Source organism: Hyla sarda, unplaced genomic scaffold (genome assembly GCF_029499605.1).
Source record: "Hyla sarda isolate aHylSar1 unplaced genomic scaffold, aHylSar1.hap1 scaffold_511, whole genome shotgun sequence".
NCBI lineage: Eukaryota > Metazoa > Chordata > Amphibia > Anura > Hylidae > Hyla > Hyla sarda.
In genome coordinates this window covers 177,282-204,589 of record NW_026610522.1, presented here as the reverse complement: position 1 = coordinate 204,589, position 27,308 = coordinate 177,282, and the positions used below count along the sequence as shown (strand labels likewise).

Genomic DNA, 27,308 nt, shown 5'->3' with positions numbered 1-27,308 from the left:
TATCCTTAAAATACCATAAAACATCTCTTAAAATATTTAGGGATTCAGCTATAGACCTTCCAGGTACCCCACAAACCTGATTTGGGTGAATTAATTTATGAATAAAAGGTTTAAAACGGACAGCTAATAACTTGGCTAAAACTTTATAATCGACATTTAAAAGTGTGATGGGGCGCCAATTTTTTAGCATATCCTTTTCACCCTTTTTAAAAAGTAATGATACAATCCCCCTCCTCCAGGAAGGGGGAAGTTCATTAACAATAAAAGTTTCTTTATACAATAAAACCATATCATCCTTTAAAATATCCCAAAAAGCTAAATAAAATTCGATGGGTAAACCATCTTCCCCAGGGGCCTTCCCACTAGAAAAACTTTTAAAAACAAATAAAAGTTCATCTAAGTTAAGATCACGGGATAAAACCTCCTGGTCTAAAACATCTAGCTTAAAATCAAGGGAATTAAGAACATGTTCTAAAAAGGATGGATTAAGATCTTTCTTATTAAAAAGAAGCTGGTAGAAGTTAAAAACTGCATCTAACATGCCTTTTGGAGTGGATTCACCCTCAAGGTTTTGGATGATATCCCTCCTATTCATCACTTTTTTAAAAAAGAAACGGGAACATTTCTCGCCCTCCTCCAGGTGCTGCACATGTGAGTTAAAAATGATTTGTTTCCCTTTCTTTTCTATGGCATGTTTTATTTCAGTTTTAAGGTTTAAAATATCATTTTCTACATCCATACCAGCTTCTTTCAATTTAAAAAGTACATTTAAACGCATGTTAAGAACATAAAACCACTGTTTTTCCATTTTTGCCTTCTTCTTACCTGCTTTGATAAAAAAATATCTGATTTTAGATTTGGTGCCCTCCCACCAGTGCAGCATAGGCTCGTGGGGTTTTCTTTGTGATTGCCAGCATTGGTAGGTCCGCACAAACTCCTCTTTTATCTCAGGGTCCTCTAGGAGTGTGGTGTTTAATCTCCAGAGGCCCCTTTTTGCTTTTTGCTCCCCCTCTAGCTCCAGGCCCACCAAGAGGAGCTTATGATCAGAGAAGATATTCTGCTCGAGCGTGCATTTCAGGGGTTTAAAAGCTCTAGAGGAAAAAATAAAATCGATTCTGGAGCTCACTCTTCCATTGGACCATGTGGCGCCCGGGTCCTCCGGCAAGAGATCCTTCCAGCAATCTTTCAAATTAAAATCATCAATAAAATTTTTAAGCAGGTAAGAAGTGCGGTCTTTACGATTAATATCCCCACCCTGCCGGTGTTCCCCATCACGTATGCAGTTAAAATCACCTCCCACCAGCAGGGGGGAAGACCCAACACAAAACAGTGGTAAAATTTCAAATAGTTCTGCCCGCTCCTGTTTATCAGGAGGGGCATACACATTTAAAACACGAATTAAAAGTCCATTAAAATATAGATGAATTAAAAGAGCTCTGCCAGGCACAATCTCAGTTACTGTATGAATAGAAAAGGACTGGCCTCGGCAGAGCAGCCCAACACCCACAGAACGACAGTCATTTGCACCGGACCATATGGATGGGCCCAGCTTCCAGTCTTCTTTTAAGTCTTTATAGTCCATTTTACTAGGGATTCCACATTCTTGTAGCAGGCAAAGGTCAAAGTCACATGTCTCTAGATAAGAAAATAAAGCAGCCCTGCGATCAGGGCTCTTTAAGGACCTCACATTGAGTGAGGCAATTTTTACAGGGATAGGCATAGTTTATGGAGAGTCCGTGCTTGGAGAATCAAAGTCAATAATAAGCTGCGTACCGTCATCCCCCGCCTGCGGGGTCATCAGCTCCTTGATGTTCTGAGGGTCGGAGCTTGAGATCGATGATGCCCCGACCCTGAGCTCGCTCTCGTCCGAACTACGGCACGCCGCTTTCCTTTGAATGTCTTCCTCTTCTTCTTCTCTTTGTCTTTTAAATGTCACACTGCTGTCCATATCCTCTGTGTTGCTCTCACTCGATGTAATCTCTGGCCCCCGGCTGATGGATCTGCGTCTTCTTTCATCTTTTGACGACTGGAACTGCTGCACAGGGGCCTGTGAGGCCTCTTTTCCGGAACCTTTGCCGCTACCCTGGGAAGTTTTCATCGCTTGTTCCCCAGCAAGCGTTGCTGAGGACTGTTGCTCCAACTTCCCCATCGATCGACGATGGCCAGTTTTACCCACCGGGTCCACTGCTGGCGGGGCAGCAAACCCTGGTTTGGCGCCACTTGTCTTCTTGGCCCTGTCCTGTATAGGCGGAGTAACAGGACCGGGCTCAGACCTGGCCACCTGGCTCCCCTTCCGGCGGGCTTTCACCGGGGCCTCTTCGTCCGGAGCAGGGCGACCCTGGGCCAAGCCAGTACCTGGCTTATGTTGCAATTTTGGGTCCACCTCTGCCCCCACCGAGGCCCGTCGGCTGCCACCCGCCACAGGTGAGCCCCCTTCAGAAGTTTCGGCGGGCTCTTGAGCCAGGTAGGAAGTCGATCGACGTCTTTCAATTTCCCGGGCAGTAAACTCGATCACCCGCCCGGGCTTCGTGGAATCCCCATGGCCTCCCCCTAGCACTACCACCGGTGGGCCCCCCGATGGAGCACCAGAGGTCTTGGGCCTGGACCCATCAGTACCTGCCATCTGGGGTTTGGGCATCTTAAAAAAGGATGTCTTTTGTCCTGTCCCCTCTTTGGGTGGGCCCAGCCTTGACCCACCCATCGTAGTTTTTGCTTTATGGGGACAGGAATTAAAATCGTGATTTTCCTCTCCGCAGAGGTTGCACCTTATCGTGTGGCTACATCTTGAGGCTATGTGACCTTCTTGGCCACACCTATTGCAGCGAATCACACGCTCCGCGCCGCAGGTCTCCTGGGTGTGGCCAAACCTCAAGCAATTTCGGCAATACATAGGCATTTGAGGATAGAACAGGAAGCCCCGAACTCTCCCGATGGCAAAATTTGGGGGCGGATGGCAAAGACCCCCAATACCACCGGGATCCTTACGGAGCTTGACCCAGAACTTCCTCTTGCCGTTCCAGAACCGCACGGAGTTCAAGATTTTGTTTGCGAATCGCACCTCTTCGCAGTATCGCCGAAGAAAAGTGGCTATATCCTCCGTGGTCACATGAGGGCTGTGCATAGCCACCACCAACGGTATATGTTCCTCACCATAGAGGAACTGGAACGAAAGACCGTCGAGTCGATCGTCCCTCTGGTCCGCACCAGACAAGGTTGCATAGATGTTATCGCAACACGCCGTGGCCGTGAAGGTGACGGTATACAGGCCACGGCTTTCCTGGTCATTTAGACACAGGATGTCCTCCCTATTGAGGCGGAAGTAGTCAAGAAGAATCACCTCCGCAATGAAGCAGAGGTTCTTCAACTGACGATGGCTCTCCGACACCTCTATGCGGATGGTATTTCGCATCGACATTTCCCCAGAGGGGAAAGCCCAGGAGAACGGCATCTTCCACACCCAGGGACTAAGCCCCTTCCCCAATAGCAGCAGGGGCTCGGAATCCCGCTATAAAAGCGGAACCCTTACCCAAGGCAGAGGTCGGGGGTACCCTAGGTGCTTCCGAAGCTACAGGTAACGCTCAACGTACCGAAAATGCCTTCTGAGACACAAGGTCCCAGAGACAGGGGGATCGCAACCCGTTGTCTGTGGACTAAGCCCGCTCCCCAATAGCAGCAAGGGGGTGAAGTCCCTCCGTAAGGAGAGACAATCCCCCAAGGCCGAGAAGCAGGGTACCACAGACACCTTCCGACCAGACCAAATGCAGATACTACACTTGATCTTAGCCAAAAGGCCGAGAAGCGATAACCGTGAAAAGGGCGGGCCCAACAAGGTGCCCTTCATGGGCACTATCACTGCTTGCTGTCAGGGAGGCTGCCAGACAATTTTCCATGCACACTCTGGGCTGGGGGGCAGTCAACCACCAGTACACACAGCAGAACCTAAACCCATACCATTATTGCTAAGCAGCAAGACAGGGGCCCATTGCACTCCCACGGGGCCTTTTTAAATGCAATCCATAACCCGGATTTGCCAGGAACCCTTCTTACTCCTCCTACTTGCATGTGACACTGGGCTTAGGATCTGCATAGGAAACACACACACAAGCACACACCTACCTTTGTTGCCTGCAGATGCCTCCTTGGCTGTCCCCAAACGGTATCAAACCAACACCCACGGGAAGCTGTAAGCATAGAGGACATGCCTGCACCCCATTGGACTTACCTGTGTGGGTTAAACCCGGGTTATTTGACAACCTATGGCGGTGATGGTTCTGCTCAGGCAGAGCAGTGCTGATGCTCCTCATAAAGCTGTCGCTGCTGTGAAGGTTCTAGGTGACATCACAAATCCCTATGGTTACATACACAACAAAGCTGGGTTGTTGTTGTTTACACTCTGCAAGGCCTGTGGAAGTGAGTGACATCATAGCACTGTAGTTCTGAGGGTTCTAGATGGATGCAACAATCTCCTGTTGCTTCTATGAAGGCCATAATAGACGACATCACCAAACAGCTCCATAGTCACATACACAGCAAAGGAGAGATGTTGTTTACACCTAGTGATGTCAGTGGTATTGAGTGACATCACAGCACAGTGCTAAGGCTCCTGGGCCTGGACACAGCAGCGGCTGCAATATCTCAACGGAGAATACGTTTATATATATGTGTGTGTGTGCGCGTATATATATATATATATATATATATATATATATATATATATATTTCTCCGCCGAAATCACTTTTAAACCCATTTCCACCTTTTTTTCCCTTCTCTTCCTCTTACTTTTTTTTCACGTTTTTTTACGTTTTTCTCCTTTTCGCCTCTTTTCTGGCCGTATTATTCTTCTTTTTCTTCTTTTTTTTCGTCTAATGCATACCCCATCAGTGCAGCAATGCTTATTCAATACCGCCAGCAGATGGAGACACTGGGGGATAATTTTCTAAGGATTTATACTGATTTTTCCTGTCTGAATTTGTCGAACAGAAAGTTGCAGGCCAAATATGTGTGACATTTCTGCGACTTTAGCTTCTAGAGCATTTTTACAACATTATACATAGGTGCTGAATACATAAAAAGCGACTGTTCAGCGACAGACAAGTCGCATCGGCTGAAAGTAGGCCAGAATGTCAGTCCATGTTGGAGCAGGTTTAGATACAGTCTAAAGTATAGATCTCAAAGTCTGTGCACAGAATTTAGCAAGGGCCTCGCACCTTCTGATGCATCAGGTAGGTGCACAATAGCATAGCCTAACCCTCTGTACTTTGGTCTATATTGATGCGGGACATAGACAGCCAGCTGATGACCAATCCATTAGTGCAATGGATGGCTGGAAGCATTTGTCTTTGCCTTTGCAATACCACAGAAGCAATGCATGGTCAATGTACAGCAATGACACACCCGTGTGAACAGCCAGGAGACCCCCCCCCCCCCCCCCCATGTTATGTTACATAGTTACATAGTTAGTACGGTCGAAAAAAGACATATGTCCATCAAGTTCAACCAGGGAATTAAGGGGTAGGGGTGTGGCGCGATATTGGGGAAGGGATGAGATTTTATATTTCTTCATAAGCATTAATCTTATTTTGTCAATTAGGAACATTCAGCACCCACCCGCTATCAAGGCAGCTGCCTATCATGTCATGCCCTACCTGCACAGGTGTGCTGGATACTCAAATGATCCAATTAAGGAGGCTATTTAGTCAGCAGCAGCAGAAGTCCTGTGCCTGGACGCTCCAACAGCGGCCAGACACAAGCAGAAGCAGAAGCAGCAGCAGCAGCACCACCTTTTGTTTTTTGGCTGCAGCAGCAGCAAGGCCCACAGGGCTGGCTAGCTGGCTAGCCAGCAAGCAGGTAGCAATGAAAGTAGGAATCTTTCTTTTTAACCCTGTAAGGGGGTGGTGCACTGTACCCGAAGATACTGCCATATCGGGTCAATGCATAGGGCGACGGAAGCAAGCTTCGAAATCGGCCCCCGTTCTCAAAAATCCATTTAATATATGGTCCCCAGATAGGGGACGTATCAGATATTAAACTGATAAGAACAGATACTACACTTGATCTTAGCCAAAAGGCCGAGAAGCGATAACCGTGAAAGGGGCGGGCCCAACAAGGTGCCCTTCATGGGCACTATCACTGCTTGCTGTCAGGGAGGCTGCCAGACAATTTTCCATGCACACTCTGGGCTGGGGGGCAGTCAACCACCAGTACACACAGCAGAACCTAAACCCATACCATTATTGCTAAGCAGCAAGACAGGGGCCCATTGCACTCCCACGGGGCCTTTTTAAATGCAATCCATAACCCGGATTTGCCAGGAACCCTTCTTACTCCTCCTACTTGCATGTGACACTGGGCTTAGGATCTGCATAGGAAACACACACACAAGCACACACCTACCTTTGTTGCCTGCAGATGCCTCCTTGGCTGTCCCCAAACGGTATCAAACCAACACCCACGGGAAGCTGTAAGCATAGAGGACATGCCTGCACCCCATTGGACTTACCTGTGTGGGTTAAACCCGGGTTATTTGACAACCTATGGCGGTGATGGTTCTGCTCAGGCAGAGCAGTGCTGATGCTCCTCATAAAGCTGTCGCTGCTGTGAAGGTTCTAGGTGACATCACAAATCCCTATGGTTACATACACAACAAAGCTGGGTTGTTGTTGTTTACACTCTGCAAGGCCTGTGGAAGTGAGTGACATCATAGCACTGTAGTTCTGAGGGTTCTAGATGGATGCAACAATCTCCTGTTGCTTCTATGAAGGCCATAATAGACGACATCACCAAACAGCTCCATAGTCACATACACAGCAAAGGAGAGATGTTGTTTACACCTAGTGATGTCAGTGGTATTGAGTGACATCACAGCACAGTGCTAAGGCTCCTGGGCCTGGACACAGCAGCGGCTGCAATATCTCAACGGAGAATACGTTTATATATATGTGTGTGTGTGCGCGTATATATATATATATATATATATATATATATATCTATATATATATATATATATATATATATATATATATTTCTCCGCCGAAATCACTTTTAAACCCATTTCCACCTTTTTTTCCCTTCTCTTCCTCTTACTTTTTTTTCACGTTTTTTTACGTTTTTCTCCTTTTCGCCTCTTTTCTGGGCGTATTATTCTTCTTTTTCTTCTTTTTTTTCGTCTAATGCATACCCCATCAGTGCAGCAATGCTTATTCAATACCGCCAGCAGATGGAGACACTGGGGGATAATTTTCTAAGGATTTATACTGATTTTTCCTGTCTGAATTTGTCGCACAGAAAGTTGCAGGCCAAATATGTGTGACATTTCTGCGACTTTAGCTTCTAGAGCATTTTTACAACATTATACATAGGTGCTGAATACATAAAAAGCGACTGTTCAGCGACAGACAAGTCGCATCGGCTGAAAGTAGGCCAGAATGTCAGTCCATGTTGGAGCAGGTTTAGATACAGTCTAAAGTATAGATCTCAAAGTCTGTGCACAGAATTTAGCAAGGGCCTCGCACCTTCTGATGCATCAGGTAGGTGCACAATAGCATAGCCTAACCCTCTGTACTTTGGTCTATATTGATGCGGGACATAGACAGCCAGCTGATGACCAATCCATTAGTGCAATGGATGGCTGGAAGCATTTGTCTTTGCCTTTGCAATACCACAGAAGCAATGCATGGTCAATGTACAGCAATGACACACCTGTGTGAACAGCCAGGAGACCCCCCCCCCCCCCCCCCCCCATGTTATGTTACATAGTTACATAGTTAGTACGGTCGAAAAAAGACATATGTCCATCAAGTTCAACCAGGGAATTAAGGGGTAGGGGTGTGGCGCGATATTGGGGAAGGGATGAGATTTTATATTTCTTCATAAGCATTAATCTTATTTTGTCAATTAGGAACATTCAGCACCCACCCGCTATCAAGGCAGCTGCCTATCATGTCATGCCCTACCTGCACAGGTGTGCTGGATACTCAAATGATCCAATTAAGGAGGCCATTTAGTCAGCAGCAGCAGAAGTCCTGTGCCTGGACGCTCCAACAGCGGCCAGACACAAGCAGAAGCAGAAGCAGCAGAAGCAGCAGCAGCACCACCTTTTGTTTTTTGGCTGCAGCAGCAGCAAGGCCCACAGGGCTGGCTAGCTGGCTAGCCAGCAAGCAGGTAGCAATGAAAGTAGGAATCTTTCTTTTTAACCCTGTAAGGGGGTGGTGCACTGTACCCGAAGATACTGCCATATCGGGTCAATGCATAGGGCGACGGAAGCAAGCTTCAAAATCGGCCCCCGTTCTCAAAAATCCATTTAATATATGGTCCCCAGATAGGGGACGTATCAGATATTAAACTGATAAGAACAGATAAGGTTTCAACAAAATTTTATTGAATAAATAAGAAACCATACAGAATTTAAAATGCAAAATAATAAAAGGTTCACAAAAGTTTTAAAATACAAATAATAAAACCAGTAATAAAAGGAGAAAAAATAGAAATGGCAGGATAAAACATTATACAAATGTCATAAAACCTGATTATATTGTTATTTCGTTCCATAGAGGCAGACACCACATGGATGCTGCCTCGCTGGCCCCCAACTGTTTCTTGTCTCTTAGGTAATAGATGTACATCTCACTCAGGGCCAGCTTTATACAGTTTTTAACATCAATAAAATCATGTTTAAAAAGTAAGATGTTCCTAACTTTCCAGATGGCATTTTTAAAACAATTAATAATCATCCAGCAGATCATCTGCTGTTTAAAATTGGGGCAGTTAAAAAGACCGTAAAAGACACATTCGTGATTAAAATCTTTTAGGCCGCAGGCCCACTTCAAAAGTGGGCCTACCTTCCTCCAAAGCTCCCGTGCAAAAGGGCAGTTCCAAAATATGTGCAGCACCGTTTCGTCCACTCCGCAGCCATCTCTCGGGCACTTGGCTCTCGCCACCAGTCCTCGCCTGTGCTGGAACTCACGAGTAGGGAGGCACTGGTGGACGATTGCCCAGGCAAGATCCCTGTGTACATTCGCCAGAAACTTCCCGTACACGTTCCGCCATACCTTTTTGGATCTTGCCTGTGTGAAATTGGACACTGCCAGGGTAACCTCACTCCGCCTGAGGACCTTTGATACCTTTCTCTGGTCCCCCAGTATGTCAGGCTCCAAATCTTGGAGACCTAGGAGCCTGACTGTCTTTTCCAACACCACATAATGTTTTGGGGGACACAGAAGCACCGGAGCGTTCAGAGGGATGCGCAACCATCTTTTAAAAACCATGCCCGCAGCGTACCTTAAAAAGCAGCTAAAAATGCCATCGGATTTAATAATTTTAAAACAGAAACAGAAATACTTTATGTAAAAGAAAGTAAAAAGGTTAGGAACATCTTTCCCGCCATTATCTTTACTTTTGTACATAAAATCACGCTTTAATTTCTCCATTTTTGAACCCCATAAAAAAGTAAAAACAATTCTAGTTACTTTTTTAATGTATAAAATAGATGGAGGAAATACCATGGCAATGTATAGCATAATAGGGAGTAAAACCATCTTTATTATTAAAATCTTCCCCTCCATGGTAAGGTTTCTAAGATTCCACATTAAAATCTTCTTCTCCATCTTAGCTATAGCTGAATCCCAGTTAGGGCTCCCATCATTGACCTGGTTAAAAACAATACCTAAAACTTTAATTTGATCCTGTTGCATTGTGACTCCTGGGGTGATGGATGAATCCCAGGAGCCAATATAAAAACAGTCACATTTATCTGTGTTTAGCTTAAAACCAGAGACCTCGCAGAAATAGCTGGTGTTCCTCAATGCCCCCCTCATGGATGGAGAGTCCGGGCACAGTATGGTGACATCATCCATGTACCCCAACACCTTTAGATGGGTCCCTCCTCCACCAGGTATCGGTACGCCTCTTACTACCCGGTCTTTTCTGAGGAGGGCCATCAGTGGTTCGATTGCGCAAATAAAAAGGAGTGGGGACAGGGGGCAGCCCTGTTTGACACCTGATAAAAGAGGAACACCGCTGGTTAAAAAGCCATTAACAGAGACTTGACTAAAACAGGATCGGTATAAAAGCATGATTCGGCTTAAAATCGTTTCAGGCACTGCCATCTTTTTAAGAACTAAAAACAGGTATTCATGGGAGACCCTATCAAAGGCTTTTTCAAAGTCTAAGGATAAAATTGCTACAGTTTGATTTCTATCCTTAAAATACCATAAAACATCTCTTAAAATATTTAGGGATTCAGCTATAGACCTTCCAGGTACCCCACAAACCTGATTTGGGTGAATTAATTTATGAATAAAAGGTTTAAAACGGACAGCTAATAACTTGGCTAAAACTTTATAATCGACATTTAAAAGTGTGATGGGGCGCCAATTTTTTAGCATATCCTTTTCACCCTTTTTAAAAAGTAATGATACAATCCCCCTCCTCCAGGAAGGGGGAAGTTCATTAACAATAAAAGTTTCTTTATACAATAAAACCATATCATCCTTTAAAATATCCCAAAAAGCTAAATAAAATTCGATGGGTAAACCATCTTCCCCAGGGGCCTTCCCACTAGAAAAACTTTTAAAAACAAATAAAAGTTCATCTAAGTTAAGATCACGGGATAAAACCTCCTGGTCTAAAACATCTAGCTTAAAATCAAGGGAATTAAGAACATGTTCTAAAAAGGATGGATTAAGATCTTTCTTATTAAAAAGAAGCTGGTAGAAGTTAAAAACTGCATCTAACATGCCTTTTGGAGTGGATTCACCCTCAAGGTTTTGGATGATATCCCTCCTATTCATCACTTTTTTAAAAAAGAAACGGGAACATTTCTCGCCCTCCTCCAGGTGCTGCACATGCGAGTTAAAAATGATTTGTTTCCCTTTCTTTTCTATGGCATGTTTTATTTCAGTTTTAAGGTTTAAAATATCATTTTCTACATCCATACCAGCTTCTTTCAATTTAAAAAGTACATTTAAACGCATGTTAAGAACATAAAACCACTGTTTTTCCATTTTTGCCTTCTTCTTACCTGCTTTGATAAAAAAAAATCTGATTTTAGATTTGGTGCCCTCCCACCAGTGCAGCATAGGCTCGTGGGGTTTTCTTTGTGATTGCCAGCACTGGTAGGTCCGCACAAACTCCTCTTTTATCTCAGGGTCCTCTAGGAGTGTGGTGTTTAATCTCCAGAGGCCCCTTTTTGCTTTTTGCTCCCCCTCTAGCTCCAGGCCCACCAAGAGGAGCTTATGATCAGAGAAGATATTCTGCTCGAGCGTGCATTTCAGGGGTTTAAAAGCTCTAGAGGAAAAAATAAAATCGATTCTGGAGCTCACTCTTCCATTGGACCATGTGGCGCCCGGGTCCTCCGGCAAGAGATCCTTCCAGCAATCTTTCAAATTAAAATCATCAATAAAATTTTTAAGCAGGTAAGAAGTGCGGTCTTTACGATTAATATCCCCACCCTGCCGGTGTTCCCCATCACGTATGCAGTTAAAATCACCTCCCACCAGCAGGGGGGAAGACCCAACACAAAACAGTGGTAAAATTTCAAATAGTTCTGCCCGCTCCTGTTTATCAGGAGGGGCATACACATTTAAAACACGAATTAAAAGTCCATTAAAATATAGATGAATTAAAAGAGCTCTGCCAGGCACAATCTCAGTTACTGTATGAATAGAAAAGGACTGGCCTCGGCAGAGCAGCCCAACACCCACAGAACGACAGTCATTTGCACCGGACCATATGGATGGGCCCAGCTTCCAGTCTTCTTTTAAGTCTTTATAGTCCATTTTACTAGGGATTCCACATTCTTGTAGCAGGCAAAGGTCAAAGTCACATGTCTCTAGATAAGAAAATAAAGCAGCCCTGCGATCAGGGCTCTTTAAGGACCTCACATTGAGTGAGGCAATTTTTACAGGGATAGGCATAGTTTATGGAGAGTCCGTGCTTGGAGAATCAAAGTCAATAATAAGCTGCGTACCGTCATCCCCCGCCTGCGGGGTCATCAGCTCCTTGATGTTCTGAGGGTCGGAGCTTGAGATCGATGATGCCCCGACCCTGAGCTCGCTCTCGTCCGAACTACGGCACGCCGCTTTCCTTTGAATGTCTTCCTCTTCTTCTTCTCTTTGTCTTTTAAATGTCACACTGCTGTCCATATCCTCTGTGTTGCTCTCACTTGATGTAATCTCTGGCCCCCGGCTGATGGATCTGCGTCTTCTTTCATCATTTGACGACTGGAACTGCTGCACAGGGGCCTGTGAGGCCTCTTTTCCGGAACCTTTGCCGCTACCTTGGGAAGTTTTCATCGCTTGTTCCCCAGCAAGCGTTGCTGAGGACTGTTGCTCCAACTTCCCCATCGATCGACGATGGCCAGTTTTACCCACCGGGTCCACTGCTGGCGGGGCAGCAAACCCTGGTTTGGCGCCACTTGTCTTCTTGGCCCTGTCCTGTATAGGCGGAGTAACAGGACCGGGCTCAGACCTGGCCACCTGGCTCCCCTTCCGGCGGGCTTTCACCGGGGCCTCTTCGTCCGGAGCAGGGCGACCCTGGGCCAAGCCAGTACCTGGCTTATGCTGTAATTTTGGGTCCACCTTTGCCCCCACCGAGGCCCGTCGGCTGCCACCCGCCACAGGTGAGCCCCCTTCAGAAGTTTCGGCGGGCTCTTGAGCCAGGTAGGAAGTCGATCGACGTCTTTCAATTTCCCGGGCAGTAAACTCGATCACCCGCCCGGGCTTCGTGGAATCCCCATGGCCTCCCCCTAGCACTACCACCGGTGGGCCCCCCGATGGAGCACCAGAGGTCTTGGGCCTGGACCCATCAGTACCTGCCATCTGGGGTTTGGGCATCTTAAAAAAGGACGTCTTTTGTCCTGTCCCCTCTTTGGGTGGGCCCAGCCTTGACCCACCCATCGTAGTTTTTGCTTTATGGGGACAGGAATTAAAATCGTGATTTTCCTCTCCGCAGAGGTTGCACCTTATCGAATGGCTACATCTTGAGGCTATGTGACCTTCTTGGCCACACCTATTGCAGCGAATCACACGCTCCGCGCCGCAGGTCTCCTGGGTGTGGCCAAACCTCAAGCAATTTCGGCAATACATAGGCATTTGAGGATAGAACAGGAAGCCCCGAACTCTCCCGATGGCAAAATTTGGGGGCGGATGGCAAAGACCCCCAATACCACCGGGATCCTTACGGAGCTTGACCCAGAACTTCCTCTTGCCGTTCCAGAACCGCACGGAGTTCAAGATTTTGTTTGCGAACCGCACCTCTTCGCAGTATCGCCGAAGAAAAGTGGCTATATCCTCCGTGGTCACATGAGGGCTGTGCATAGCCACCACCAACGGTATATGTTCCTCACCATAGAGGAACTGGAACGAAAGACCGTCGAGTCGATCGTCCCTCTGGTCCGCACCAGACAAGGTTGCATAGATGTTATCGCAACACGCCGTGGCCGTGAAGGTGACGGTATACAGGCCACGGCTTTCCTGGTCATTTAGACACAGGATGTCCTCCCTATTGAGGCGGAAGTAGTCAAGAAGAATCACCTCCGCAATGAAGCGGAGGTTCTTCAACTGACGATGGCTCTCCGACACCTCTATGCGGATGGTATTTCGCATCGACATTTCCCCAGAGGGGAAAGCCCAGGAGAACGGCATCTTCCACACCCAGGGACTAAGCCCCTTCCCCAATAGCAGCAGGGGCTCGGAATCCCGCTATAAAAGCGGAACCCTTACCCAAGGCAGAGGTCGGGGGTACCCTAGGTGCTTCCGAAGCTACAGGTAACGCTCAACGTACCGAAAATGCCTTCTGAGACACAAGGTCCCAGAGACAGGGGGATCGCAACCCGTTGTCTGTGGACTAAGCCCGCTCCCCAATAGCAGCAAGGGGGTGAAGTCGCTCCGTAAGGAGAGACAATCCCCCAAGGCCGAGAAGCGGGGTACCACAGACACCTTCCGACCAGACCAAATGCAGATACTACACTTGATCTTAGCCAAAAGGCCGAGAAGCGATAACCGTGAAAGGGGCGGGCCCAACAAGGTGCCCTTCATGGGCACTATCACTGCTTGCTGTCAGGGAGGCTGCCAGACAATTTTCCATGCACACTCTGGGCTGGGGGGCAGTCAACCACCAGTACACACAGCAGAACCTAAACCCATACCATTATTGCTAAGCAGCAAGACAGGGGCCCATTGCACTCCCACGGGGCCTTTTTAAATGCAATCCATAACCCGGATTTGCCAGGAACCCTTCTTACTCCTCCTACTTGCATGTGACACTGGGCTTAGGATCTGCATAGGAAACACACACACAAGCACACACCTACCTTTGTTGCCTGCAGATGCCTCCTTGGCTGTCCCCAAACGGTATCAAACCAACACCCACGGGAAGCTGTAAGCATAGAGGACATGCCTGCACCCCATTGGACTTACCTGTGTGGGTTAAACCCGGGTTATTTGACAACCTATGGCGGTGATGGTTCTGCTCAGGCAGAGCAGTGCTGATGCTCCTCATAAAGCTGTCGCTGCTGTGAAGGTTCTAGGTGACATCACAAATCCCTATGGTTACATACACAACAAAGCTGGGTTGTTGTTGTTTACACTCTGCAAGGCCTGTGGAAGTGAGTGACATCATAGCACTGTAGTTCTGAGGGTTCTAGATGGATGCAACAATCTCCTGTTGCTTCTATGAAGGCCATAATAGACGACATCACCAAACAGCTCCATAGTCACATACACAGCAAAGGAGAGATGTTGTTTACACCTAGTGATGTCAGTGGTATTGAGTGACATCACAGCACAGTGCTAAGGCTCCCGGGCCTGGACACAGCAGCGGCTGCAATATCTCAACGGAGAATACGTTTCTATATATGTGTGTGTGTGCGCGTATATATATATATATATATATATATATATATATATATATATATATTTCTCCGCCGAAATCACTTTTAACCCCATTTCCACCTTTTTTTCCCTTCTCTTCCTCTTACTTTTTTTTCACGTTTTTTTACGTTTTTCTCCTTTTCGCCTCTTTTCTGGGCGTATTATTCTTCTTTTTCTTCTTTTTTTTCGTCTAATGCATACCCCATCAGTGCAGCAATGCTTATTCAATACCGCCAGCAGATGGAGACACTGGGGGATAATTTTCTAAGGATTTATACTGATTTTTCCTGTCTGAATTTGTCGCACAGAAAGTTGCAGGCCAAATATGTGTGACATTTCTGCGACTTTAGCTTCTAGAGCATTTTTACAACATTATACATAGGTGCTGAATACATAAAAAGCGACTGTTCAGCGACAGACAAGTCGCATCGGCTGAAAGTAGGCCAGAATGTCAGTCCATGTTGGAGCAGGTTTAGATACAGTCTAAAGTATAGATCTCAAAGTCTGTGCACAGAATTTAGCAAGGGCCTCGCACCTTCTGATGCATCAGGTAGGTGCACAATAGCATAGCCTAACCCTCTGTACTTTGGTCTATATTGATGCGGGACATAGACAGCCAGCTGATGACCAATCCATTAGTGCAATGGATGGCTGGAAGCATTTGTCTTTGCCTTTGCAATACCACAGAAGCAATGCATGGTCAATGTACAGCAATGACACACCTGTGTGAACAGCCAGGAGACCCCCCCCCCCCCCCCCCATGTTATGTTACATAGTTACATAGTTAGTACGGTCGAAAAAAGACATATGTCCATCAAGTTCAACCAGGGAATTAAGGGGTAGGGGTGTGGCGCGATATTGGGGAAGGGATGAGATTTTATATTTCTTCATAAGCATTAATCTTATTTTGTCAATTAGGAACATTCAGCACCCACCCGCTATCAAGGCAGCTGCCTATCATGTCATGCCCTACCTGCACAGGTGTGCTGGCTACTCAAATGATCCAATTAAGGAGGCCATTTAGTCGTCAGCAGCAGCAGAAGTCCTGTGCCTGGACGCTCCAACAGCGGCCAGACACAAGCAGAAGCAGAAGCAGCAGAAGCAGCAGCAGCACCACCTTTTGTTTTTTGGCTGCAGCAGCAGCAAGGCCCACAGGGCTGGCTAGCTGGCTAGCCAGCAAACAGGTAGCAATGAAAGTAGGAATCTTTCTTTTTAACCCTGTAAGGGGGTGGTGCACTGTACCCGAAGATACTGCCATATCGGGTCAATGCATAGGGCGACGGAAGCAAGCTTCGAAATCGGCCCCCGTTCTCAAAAATCCATTTAATATATGGTCCCCAGATAGGGGACGTATCAGATATTAAACTGATAAGAACAGATACTACACTTGATCTTAGCCAAAAGGCCGAGAAGCGATAACCGTGAAAGGGGCGGGCCCAACAAGGTGCCCTTCATGGGCACTATCACTGCTTGCTGTCAGGGAGGCTGCCAGACAATTTTCCATGCACACTCTGGGCTGGGGGGCAGTCAACCACCAGTACACACAGCAGAACCTAAACCCATACCATTATTGCTAAGCAGCAAGACAGGGGCCCATTGCACTCCCACGGGGCCTTTTTAAATGCAATCCATAACCCGGATTTGCCAGGAACCCTTCTTACTCCTCCTACGTGCATGTGACACTGGGCTTAGGATCTGCATAGGAAACACACACACAAGCACACACCTACCTTTGTTGCCTGCAGATGCCTCCTTGGCTGTCCCCAAACGGTATCAAACCAACACCCACGGGAAGCTGTAAGCATAGAGGACATGCCTGCACCCCATTGGACTTACCTGTGTGGGTTAAACCCGGGTTATTTGACAACCTATGGCGGTGATGGTTCTGCTCAGGCAGAGCAGTGCTGATGCTCCTCATAAAGCTGTCGCTGCTGTGAAGGTTCTAGGTGACATCACAAATCCCTATGGTTACATACACAACAAAGCTGGGTTGTTGTTGTTTACACTCTGCAAGGCCTGTGGAAGTGAGTGACATCATAGCACTGTAGTTCTGAGGGTTCTAGATGGATGCAACAATCTCCTGTTGCTTCTATGAAGGCCATAATAGACGACATCACCAAACAGCTCCATAGTCACATACACAGCAAAGGAGAGATGTTGTTTACACCTAGTGATGTCAGTGGTATTGAGTGACATCACAGCACAGTGCTAAGGCTCCTGGGCCTGGACACAGCAGCGGCTGCAATATCTCAACGGAGAATACGTTTATATATATGTGTGTGTGTGCGCGTATATATATATATATATATATATATATTTCTCCGCCGAAATCACTTTTAAACCCATTTCCACCTTTTTTTCCCTTCTCTTCCTCTTACTTTTTTTTCACGTTTTTTTACGTTTTTCTCCTTTTCGCCTCTTTTCTGGGCGTATTATTCTTCTTTTTCTTCTTTTTTTTCGTCTAATGCATACCCCATCAGTGCAGCAATGCTTATTCAATACCGCCAGCAGATGGAGACACTGGGGGATAATTTTCTAAGGATTTATACTGATTTTTCCTGTCTGAATTTGTCGCACAGAAAGTTGCAGGCCAAATATGTGTGACATTTCTGCGACTTTAGCTTCTAGAGCATTTTTACAACATTATACATAGGTGCTGAATACATAAAAAGCGACTGTTCAGCGACAGACAAGTCGCATCGGCTGAAAGTAGGCCAGAATGTCAGTCCATGTTGGAGCAGGTTTAGATACAGTCTAAAGTATAGATCTCAAAGTCTGTGCACAGAATTTAGCAAGGGCCTCGCACCTTCTGATGCATCAGGTAGGTGCACAATAGCATAGCCTAACCCTCTGTACTTTGGTCTATATTGATGCGGGACATAGACAGCCAGCTGATGACCAATCCATTAGTGCAATGGATGGCTGGAAGCATTTGTCTTTGCCTTTGCAATACCACAGAAGCAATGCATGGTCAATGTACAGCAATGACACACCTGTGTGAACAGCCAGGAGACCCCCCCCCCCCCATGTTATGTTACATAGTTACATAGTTAGTACGGTCGAAAAAAGACATATGTCCATCAAGTTCAACCAGGGAATTAAGGGGTAGGGGTGTGGCGCGATATTGGGGAAGGGATGAGATTTTATATTTCTTCATAAGCATTAATCTTATTTTGTCAATTAGGAACATTCAGCACCCACCCGCTATCAAGGCAGCTGCCTATCATGTCATGCCCTACCTGCACAGGTGTGCTGGATACTCAAATGATCCAATTAAGGAGGCCATTTAGTCAGCAGCAGCAGAAGTCCTGTGCCTGGACGCTCCAACAGCGGCCAGACACAAGCAGAAGCAGAAGCAGCAGAAGCAGCAGCAGCACCACCTTTTGTTTTTTGGCTGCAGCAGCAGCAAGGCCCACAGGGCTGGCTAGCTGGCTAGCCAGCAAGCAGGTAGCAATGAAAGTAGGAATCTTTCTTGTTAACCCTGTAAGGGGGTGGTGCACTGTACCCGAAGATACTGCCATATCGGGTCAATGCATAGGGCGACGGAAGCAAGCTTCGAAATCGGCCCCCGTTCTCAAAAATCCATTTAATATATGGTCCCCAGATAGGGGACGTATCAGATATTAAACTGATAAGAACAGATTTTTTTTTTTTTTTTTTAACTTGACTACCCTTACGGGGGCAACTTTATTAAAAATTAAATAATGTTAACAAAGTTGTCTAAATATGTCAATAAATACAGTTACATATAAATAACATATTTACAAGATATTAAAACATAAAATGGGCACTTGGTGGCTTTACAAGATAGAATTCCATTCTTTTAAAAACCATTTTCTAGATAAAAGCGGAAATCTCTTCTTGTCTAAAAGATAGTACTGGTACATTTCATAAAAACAGATAGATAAAATGTCCTTCACAGATAAAACCTCATGCTTGAACAATAAAATATTCCTGGCCTTCCACAGAGCTGCCTTCACACAGTTTATGATCTTCCATGCAATAGTCTCTTGAGTCCGTGTTGGGCATTCCAGGCAACCATAAAAAACCACTGCAATATTTAAGTCTTTTAGTCCAGTTATCCTTTTTACCAGAGGGAGTATCTTTGTCCATATTTTCTGCGAGTAAAAACAAGTCCATATTAGATGGTGCACGGTCTCCTCTTGTCGGCATCCCTCCCTCGGGCAGGTTGCAGAGTTGGATAATCCTCTTCGGTGCTGGAATGCCCGGCATGGAAGACACTCGTGTGCGCAGCTCCAGGCCAGGTCCTTCTGTGAATTAAAAAGATAATTAATACTCAACATCTTCCAAATCTGTATATACTTCTGTTCGTTAAAATTTTTGATGGGAGTCACGGTACTGGTTTCTTTTATTTCCTTTAGTAGTTTTTTGCTATTGCACAGATCCTGAACACTTTTACCTTTAAAATTATATAAGTTTAAAATTTTTCCTAAAATCATGTATTGAGGGGGTAAATTCAAAGAATAAGGGCAACTTAAAACTGTAGAAAACCAGCCGTTCCTCCGCATAAAATAACCAGTATTAAAACGAACAAAATAAGACCAGTAGCTATCTTTAAAAACAGTAGTAAAACACATGCTAAAAAACTTTATTAAAAGGAAAGCTTTAAAATCTGGAAAATCCTTACCGCCCCTGGAGTTCGGTTTTATCACAATTTGTCTCTTTAATTTTTCGCTCTTAGAACTCCAAAAGAAAGTAAAACAAGCTTTTGTTATTTTCTTTAGAACCATTTCGGGGGGTGGGAAAACCAGACTTAAATACAATAAAATAGGTAAAAGCACCATTTTTGTAATTAAAACCTTCCCTTCCATTGTAAGTTCTCGCATGTTCCACATACATATTTTCTTGCTTATTTTTTGAGCCACCAAGTCCCAGCTATTAAAACCATTATTAGACTCGTCAAAGGAGACACCTAAAATCTGCACCGACTCAGACACAGGGACGGGCACATCATACAAAGGCATTCCGCCTATGTTTAAAATGTTACTTTTGTTAAAATTGACTTTAAAACCGGAGGCACAATTAAAATATTGAATCTGTTTTAGCGTCTTCTGAAGCGATGGGGTGTCCCTGCAAAACACCGCAACATCGTCCATGTACCCCACTACCTTCGCCTCTAGTCCCCCTCCTCCTGGCAGGGGGACTCCATGGATCTGCTTATCCTTTCGTATTGTACATAAAAGAGGCTCTATTGCGCAAATGAAGAGTAGTGGGGACAAGGGACACCCCTGCTTCACTCCGGAATTTAAAATCACGCCCTGTGTCTTAAAACCATTTACTAAAATTTTACTAGTACAGTTATCATAAAAAGCTCTAAGAGACAATAAAAAGCCATCAGGTATACCCATTTTCTCTAAAACCTTAAAAAGATAAAAATGTGACACCCTGTCGAAAGCTTTTTCAAAATCTATGGATAAAACCGCCAGCTTTCCTTTTCTTAATTTGGTGTCGCTAATTACATCCTTTAAAAGGTTTAGGTTCTCCCATAAACTCCTCCCAGGCACCCCACAGACTTGGTTTGTATGAATTATTTTATGGATTACGTTCTTTAAGCGGTTAGCACACAGTTTCGCCATTATTTTATAGTCGCAGTTCAGAAGGGTGATTGGTCTCCAGTTTTTGAGTTCCGACCGGTCTCCCTTTTTGAATAGCAGGGAGACATCACCCTTCTTCCATGAGCCTGGGAGGATTTTAGACTTAAAGACTTCCGTAAAAAGGGAGAACAAATCTTCTTTTAAAATACCATAAAAAGTAACATAAAATTCAATGGGTATACCATCCGGCCCAGGCACTTTACCTGTTTTAAAACTCTTGACGGTCTCTAAAATCTCCTGCTCTGAAATATTCTGCAATAAAAAAGACTGTGAGACAGGATCTAAAAAATTGGTGATCTCCTTTAACGAGTCATTCATAAAACATTCATCAATGTGTTTTACATTAAAAAGATCCGCATAAAACTCTTGCACCTTTTTTAAAATACCCTGTACATCATTCACTCCTTCAATGTTTTCTATTAACCTTCTATTTTCATGTATTTTCTTAAAAAAATACCTGGAGCAGGTCTCGTTTTCCTCAAGATGCTGTATTCGAGACCTAAAGATAATTTCTTTTCCTTTCTGCTCCAGGCACTTAGTTATTTCTTTTTTAAGATCATGTACCTCCTTCTCCACCTCCATCCCATGTGCTCTGAATTTGTACAGGGTTTGCAGACGAGTATTTAGGATATTATAAAATTCACGTTTTTCTTTAGCTTTCCTAACCCCAACACGGATAAAAAATTCTTTTATTTTTAGTTTCATTTTTTCCCACCAGATACTGGTGGGAGTGTTGGGGTCTTTTACTCGTCTGCATTCCTTGTAAAAGGTGATAAAATCTGATAAAACCTGCGGATCTTCAAAAAGGGACACGTTTAACTTCCAGGCATTCCTACCAGTTCTCCTTTTAAAATCACTTTTAACTTTAAAATACAATAATTTATGGTCAGAAAAAACATTGGTAAAAAGATCACAGTTAAAAGGCAGTACTTGATAAGAACAAAAAATAAAATCTATCCTGGAGCTACAGCTTGCATTGCTCCAGGTAACACCGTCTTCCTCTGGTACGTTAAAATTACATTTTTTAAAAACATCAGTGAGATTAAAATCTAAAATCAAGTTTTTTAACATAAAAGACGTCTTATCATAGTTCCTACTCACTGCGTTCGAAAAACGGCGTTCTCCCCTTAAAATACAATTAAAATCACCTGATAAAACAAGAGGACTAGAATTGTTAATAAAAAGGGGTAAAATCTCCAACATTTTTATTCTTTCATTCTTATCAGGAGAACCATAAAAATTTAAAAACTGCCATTTAATACCATTAATAAAAGCGCTGACCAATAAAATTCTGCCTGGTAAAATTTCGTTAAAACTCTCAATTAAAACGTTCCCTTTAAAAAGTATGGCGACCCCTGCTGATCTGGACTCATTTGATCCAGACCAGACTGATGGACCGTGCACCCAATCATCTTCATATTCTTTATAATTTAATCTGTGCGGGATGCCACATTCCTGCAGGAAAAGGACGGAAGCAGCAAAAACCGACAAGTAATTAAATAGGGCAACCCTTCTTACTCTGGCGCTCACACTTCTCACGTTCAAGGACAGACCGGACAACTCAGCCATGGGAATGTACAAGAAAACGTCTTACACCTCTGATTCCCCCTCCGAAGCCTCATACCCCCCAAAATCTGACTCAACTGTACGCATAGAGGAAGCAGGAGAGGAGGCACCATCACTCAGCCGACCCCCCTCCTCCATCATGATTGAGGCATAGTTGTTCTCGGGCATCCTGGCAATCAGGGCTCCAGACTCATTGGGTTCTTCCACCTCTTGCCCCTCCATAGGGGTCGGGTGTTCACTTAGTTCCGTCTCTGGTACCTCAGAGACGGTCACCCCTGAAACCTCCTCCTGGCAGGGAGGAGGGGGGGTATCCCCTATGGGGACCTGTGGAGGAACGTCACTTGGGTTCCCTGCATCCGCAGGTACTTCCATCGGCTCCCCCTGGACCGCCTCCGAATAGAGTCTTCTGGAGCCCCTCCGCCTTTTAACCTTCACCTCTCCACCTGGATCATCGCTCTCAGGGGGACCCTGAGCCAGAGGTTGCTGAGGAGCGGATTCGGCCGCCGTCCGCTCCTCTCTTAACCCAGCATGCTCCTGGGGGCCAGTTTTTTCACCACTTGCACGTTTTTTGGCCATCCTCTGCTCTTTAGGGTCCCCTCCTTTTGCCTGAGGGGGGTCTTTCTCCTTCTCCATCTCACCGCTTACCTCTTGTGGGGGGGTAATCACTGGCTCTGCTTGCCTCGGCTGGTGTCCCGGTTTCTGTCCTTGCTGCCTCCAGGGTTGCCACTGCTGCTCCGTCCTATGTCTGTGGGGACAAGAGGAGAAAAGGTGACCGAATTGTTGACAGAAATTGCACCTCCCTCCTCTTGTGCATTTCTCTGTCTCGTGCTGTGTGCTACCACATTTTTTGCATGTACTTTCACAGTTTTCTTTTGTGTGTCCATATCTGTGACACTTCCTGCAGTAGCTTGGCATCCCCGCATAAAAGAGGTCGCCACACATATTATTTATTTTAAAACGAGCTGGTGGTAGTTGTATTCCCCCTGGCAATCTGTCATCTTTTTTGCATGTAACCTGAAATCTCCACTTAGATGTCCAGATGCCACAGCTGTTCATGATTTTTCCTCTGCACTCAACCTTACTAAAATAGACTTGTAAAAACAACTCAACATCGTGTAGGTTGGCGAAAGGGGAATACATCTTTACTACCACCAGCTTAATATCGTCTAGAACGTGCTCAATAATCCGGACACCCTGAAGCTTTTTGTCTTTACTCGCAGCAGCTCTGGTAACAAAATCTCTGTGGATGCCATTTTGTGTGAACGTCACATCAAAAATTTTACGCTTCGGGTAGTCCTGGATTGCCAATATCTCGCCCTTCTGTATTCCGAAAACTCCTCCGAGCACGTCCTCTACTACGAATTTCAAATCGTCCGCCCTTTTGGTATCATCCGTGAGAATGACTCTCACGGTGTTTTTGATCCTTGCGTATGCCGGCACAGAACCTGGATCCGGATCATCATCCATGGTTCTAACCTCTCTCCACCCGAAGGTCTTGAGAGGCGATCGCCACTCGTTACCCTGGGACTAGGCCCTCTCCCCAATAGCAACAAGTGGGTGAAGCCCAGGCAATAAACCTGGGCGATCCCACAAGGCCGAGGAGAGGGGTACCCGAGTACCTTCTGACCAGATCTCCTGTATTACTACACTTGATCTTAGCCAAAAGGCCGAGAAGCGATAACCGTGAAAGGGGCGGGCCCAACAAGGTGCCCTTCATGGGCACTATCACTGCTTGCTGTCAGGGAGGCTGCCAGACAATTTTCCATGCACACTCTGGGCTGGGGGGCAGTCAACCACCAGTACACACAGCAGAACCTAAACCCATACCATTATTGCTAAGCAGCAAGACAGGGGCCCATTGCACTCCCACGGGGCCTTTTTAAATGCAATCCATAACCCGGATTTGCCAGGAACCCTTCTTACTCCTCCTACTTGCATGTGACACTGGGCTTAGGATCTGCATAGGAAACACACACACAAGCACACACCTACCTTTGTTGCCTGCAGATGCCTCCTTGGCTGTCCCCAAACGGTATCAAACCAACACCCACGGGAAGCTGTAAGCATAGAGGACATGCCTGCACCCCATTGGACTTACCTGTGTGGGTTAAACCCGGGTTATTTGACAACCTATGGCGGTGATGGTTCTGCTCAGGCAGAGCAGTGCTGATGCTCCTCATAAAGCTGTCGCTGCTGTGAAGGTTCTAGGTGACATCACAAATCCCTATGGTTACATACACAACAAAGCTGGGTTGTTGTTGTTTACACTCTGCAAGGCCTGTGGAAGTGAGTGACATCATAGCACTGTAGTTCTGAGGGTTCTAGATGGATGCAACAATCTCCTGTTGCTTCTATGAAGGCCATAATAGACGACATCACCAAACAGCTCCATAGTCACATACACAGCAAAGGAGAGATGTTGTTTACACCTAGTGATGTCAGTGGTATTGAGTGACATCACAGCACAGTGCTAAGGCTCCTGGGCCTGGACACAGCAGCGGCTGCAATATCTCAACGGAGAATACGTTTATATATATGTGTGTGTGTGCGCGTATATATATATATATATATATATATATATATATATATATATATATTTCTCCGCCGAAATCACTTTTAAACCCATTTCCACCTTTTTTTCCCTTCTCTTCCTCTTACTTTTTTTTCACGTTTTTTTACGTTTTTCTCCTTTTCGCCTCTTTTCTGGGCGTATTATTCTTCTTTTTCTTCTTTTTTTTCGTCTAATGCATACCCCATCAGTGCAGCAATGCTTATTCAATACCGCCAGCAGATGGAGACACTGGGGGATAATTTTCTAAGGATTTATACTGATTTTTCCTGTCTGAATTTGTCGCACAGAAAGTTGCAGGCCAAATATGTGTGACATTTCTGCGACTTTAGCTTCTAGAGCATTTTTACAACATTATACATAGGTGCTGAATACATAAAAAGCGACTGTTCAGCGACAGACAAGTCGCATCGGCTGAAAGTAGGCCAGAATGTCAGTCCATGTTGGAGCAGGTTTAGATACAGTCTAAAGTATAGATCTCAAAGTCTGTGCACAGAATTTAGCAAGGGCCTCGCACCTTCTGATGCATCAGGTAGGTGCACAATAGCATAGCCTAACCCTCTGTACTTTGGTCTATATTGATGCGGGACATAGACAGCCAGCTGATGACCAATCCATTAGTGCAATGGATGGCTGGAAGCATTTGTCTTTGCCTTTGCAATACCACAGAAGCAATGCATGGTCAATGTACAGCAATGACACACCTGTGTGAACAGCCAGGAGACCCCCCCCCCCCCATGTTATGTTACATAGTTACATAGTTAGTACGGTCGAAAAAAGACATATGTCCATCAAGTTCAACCAGGGAATTAAGGGGTAGGGGTGTGGCGCGATATTGGGGAAGGGATGAGATTTTATATTTCTTCATAAGCATTAATGTTATTTTGTCAATTAGGAACATTCAGCACCCACCCTCTATCAAGGCAGCTGCCTATCATGTCATGCCCTACCTGCACAGGTGTGCTGGATACTCAAATGATCCAATTAAGGAGGCCATTTAGTCAGCAGCAGCAGAAGTCCTGTGCCTGGACGCTCCAACAGCGGCCAGACACAAGCAGAAGCAGAAGCAGCAGAAGCAGCAGCAGCACCACCTTTTGTTTTTTGGCTGCAGCAGCAGCAAGGCCCACAGGGCTGGCTAGCTGGCTAGCCAGCAAGCAGGTAGCAATGAAAGTAGGAATCTTTCTTGTTAACCCTGTAAGGGGGTGGTGCACTGTACCCGAAGATACTGCCATATCGGGTCAATGCATAGGGCGACGGAAGCAAGCTTCGAAATCGGCCCCCGTTCTCAAAAATCCATTTAATATATGGTCCCCAGATAGGGGACGTATCAGATATTAAACTGATAAGAACAGATTTTTTTTTTTTTTTTTTAACTTGACTACCCTTACGGGGGCAACTTTATTAAAAATTAAATAATGTTAACAAAGTTGTCTAAATATGTCAATAAATACAGTTACATATAAATAACATATTTACAAGATATTAAAACATAAAATGGGCACTTGGTGGCTTTACAAGATAGAATTCCATTCTTTTAAAAACCATTTTCTAGATAAAAGCGGAAATCTCTTCTTGTCTAAAAGATAGTACTGGTACATTTCATAAAAACAGATAGATAAAATGTCCTTCACAGATAAAACCTCATGCTTGAACAATAAAATATTCCTGGCCTTCCACAGAGCTGCCTTCACACAGTTTATGATCTTCCATGCAATAGTCTCTTGAGTCCGTGTTGGGCATTCCAGGCAACCATAAAAAACCACTGCAATATTTAAGTCTTTTAGTCCAGTTATCCTTTTTACCAGAGGGAGTATCTTTGTCCATATTTTCTGCGAGTAAAAACAAGTCCATATTAGATGGTGCACGGTCTCCTCTTGTCGGCATCCCTCCCTCGGGCAGGTTGCAGAGTTGGATAATCCTCTTCGGTGCTGGAATGCCCGGCATGGAAGACACTCGTGTGCGCAGCTCCAGGCCAGGTCCTTCTGTGAATTAAAAAGATAATTAATACTCAACATCTTCCAAATCTGTATATACTTCTGTTCGTTAAAATTTTTGATGGGAGTCACGGTACTGGTTTCTTTTATTTCCTTTAGTAGTTTTTTGCTATTGCACAGATCCTGAACACTTTTACCTTTAAAATTATATAAGTTTAAAATTTTTCCTAAAATCATGTATTGAGGGGGTAAATTCAAAGAATAAGGGCAACTTAAAACTGTAGAAAACCAGCCGTTCCTCCGCATAAAATAACCAGTATTAAAACGAACAAAATAAGACCAGTAGCTATCTTTAAAAACAGTAGTAAAACACATGCTAAAAAACTTTATTAAAAGGAAAGCTTTAAAATCTGGAAAATCCTTACCGCCCCTGGAGTTCGGTTTTATCACAATTTGTCTCTTTAATTTTTCGCTCTTAGAACTCCAAAGGAAAGTAAAACAAGCTTTTGTTATTTTCTTTAGAACCATTTCGGGGGGTGGGAAAACCAGACTTAAATACAATAAAATAGGTAAAAGCACCATTTTTGTAATTAAAACCTTCCCTTCCATTGTAAGTTCTCGCATGTTCCACATACATATTTTCTTGCTTATTTTTTGAGCCACCAAGTCCCAGCTATTAAAACCATTATTAGACTCGTCAAAGGAGACACCTAAAATCTGCACCGACTCAGACACAGGGACGGGCACATCATACAA

At 45.0% G+C, this 27,308-nt stretch overlaps 3 non-coding genes and 5 pseudogenes across 3 annotated transcripts; all 8 read right to left on the bottom strand.

Moving 5' to 3' along the window:
• Window positions 1-3,724: 3,724 nt before the first annotated feature.
• LOC130337983 (U2 spliceosomal RNA) lies at window positions 3,725-3,803 on the bottom strand (annotated as a pseudogene).
• Window positions 3,804-5,890: 2,087 nt separating this feature from the next.
• On the bottom strand, window positions 5,891-6,081 carry LOC130338028 (U2 spliceosomal RNA). Its single transcript, XR_008878805.1, has one exon. It is a non-coding gene; the product is annotated as a U2 spliceosomal RNA (small nuclear RNA).
• A 2,122-nt stretch (window positions 6,082-8,203) lies between these two features.
• On the bottom strand, window positions 8,204-8,389 carry LOC130337963 (U2 spliceosomal RNA). The gene has a single exon (XR_008878762.1). It is a non-coding gene; the product is annotated as a U2 spliceosomal RNA (small nuclear RNA).
• A 5,458-nt stretch (window positions 8,390-13,847) lies between these two features.
• On the bottom strand, window positions 13,848-13,996 carry LOC130337980 (U2 spliceosomal RNA; annotated as a pseudogene).
• Window positions 13,997-16,094: 2,098 nt separating this feature from the next.
• On the bottom strand, window positions 16,095-16,285 carry LOC130338027 (U2 spliceosomal RNA). Its single transcript, XR_008878804.1, has one exon. It is a non-coding gene; the product is annotated as a U2 spliceosomal RNA (small nuclear RNA).
• A 2,072-nt stretch (window positions 16,286-18,357) lies between these two features.
• LOC130337971 (U2 spliceosomal RNA) lies at window positions 18,358-18,569 on the bottom strand (annotated as a pseudogene).
• Window positions 18,570-23,595: 5,026 nt separating this feature from the next.
• Window positions 23,596-23,728, bottom strand: LOC130337987 (U2 spliceosomal RNA; annotated as a pseudogene).
• Window positions 23,729-25,818: 2,090 nt separating this feature from the next.
• LOC130337969 (U2 spliceosomal RNA) lies at window positions 25,819-26,030 on the bottom strand (annotated as a pseudogene).
• Between the last annotated feature and the right edge of the window lie 1,278 nt (window positions 26,031-27,308).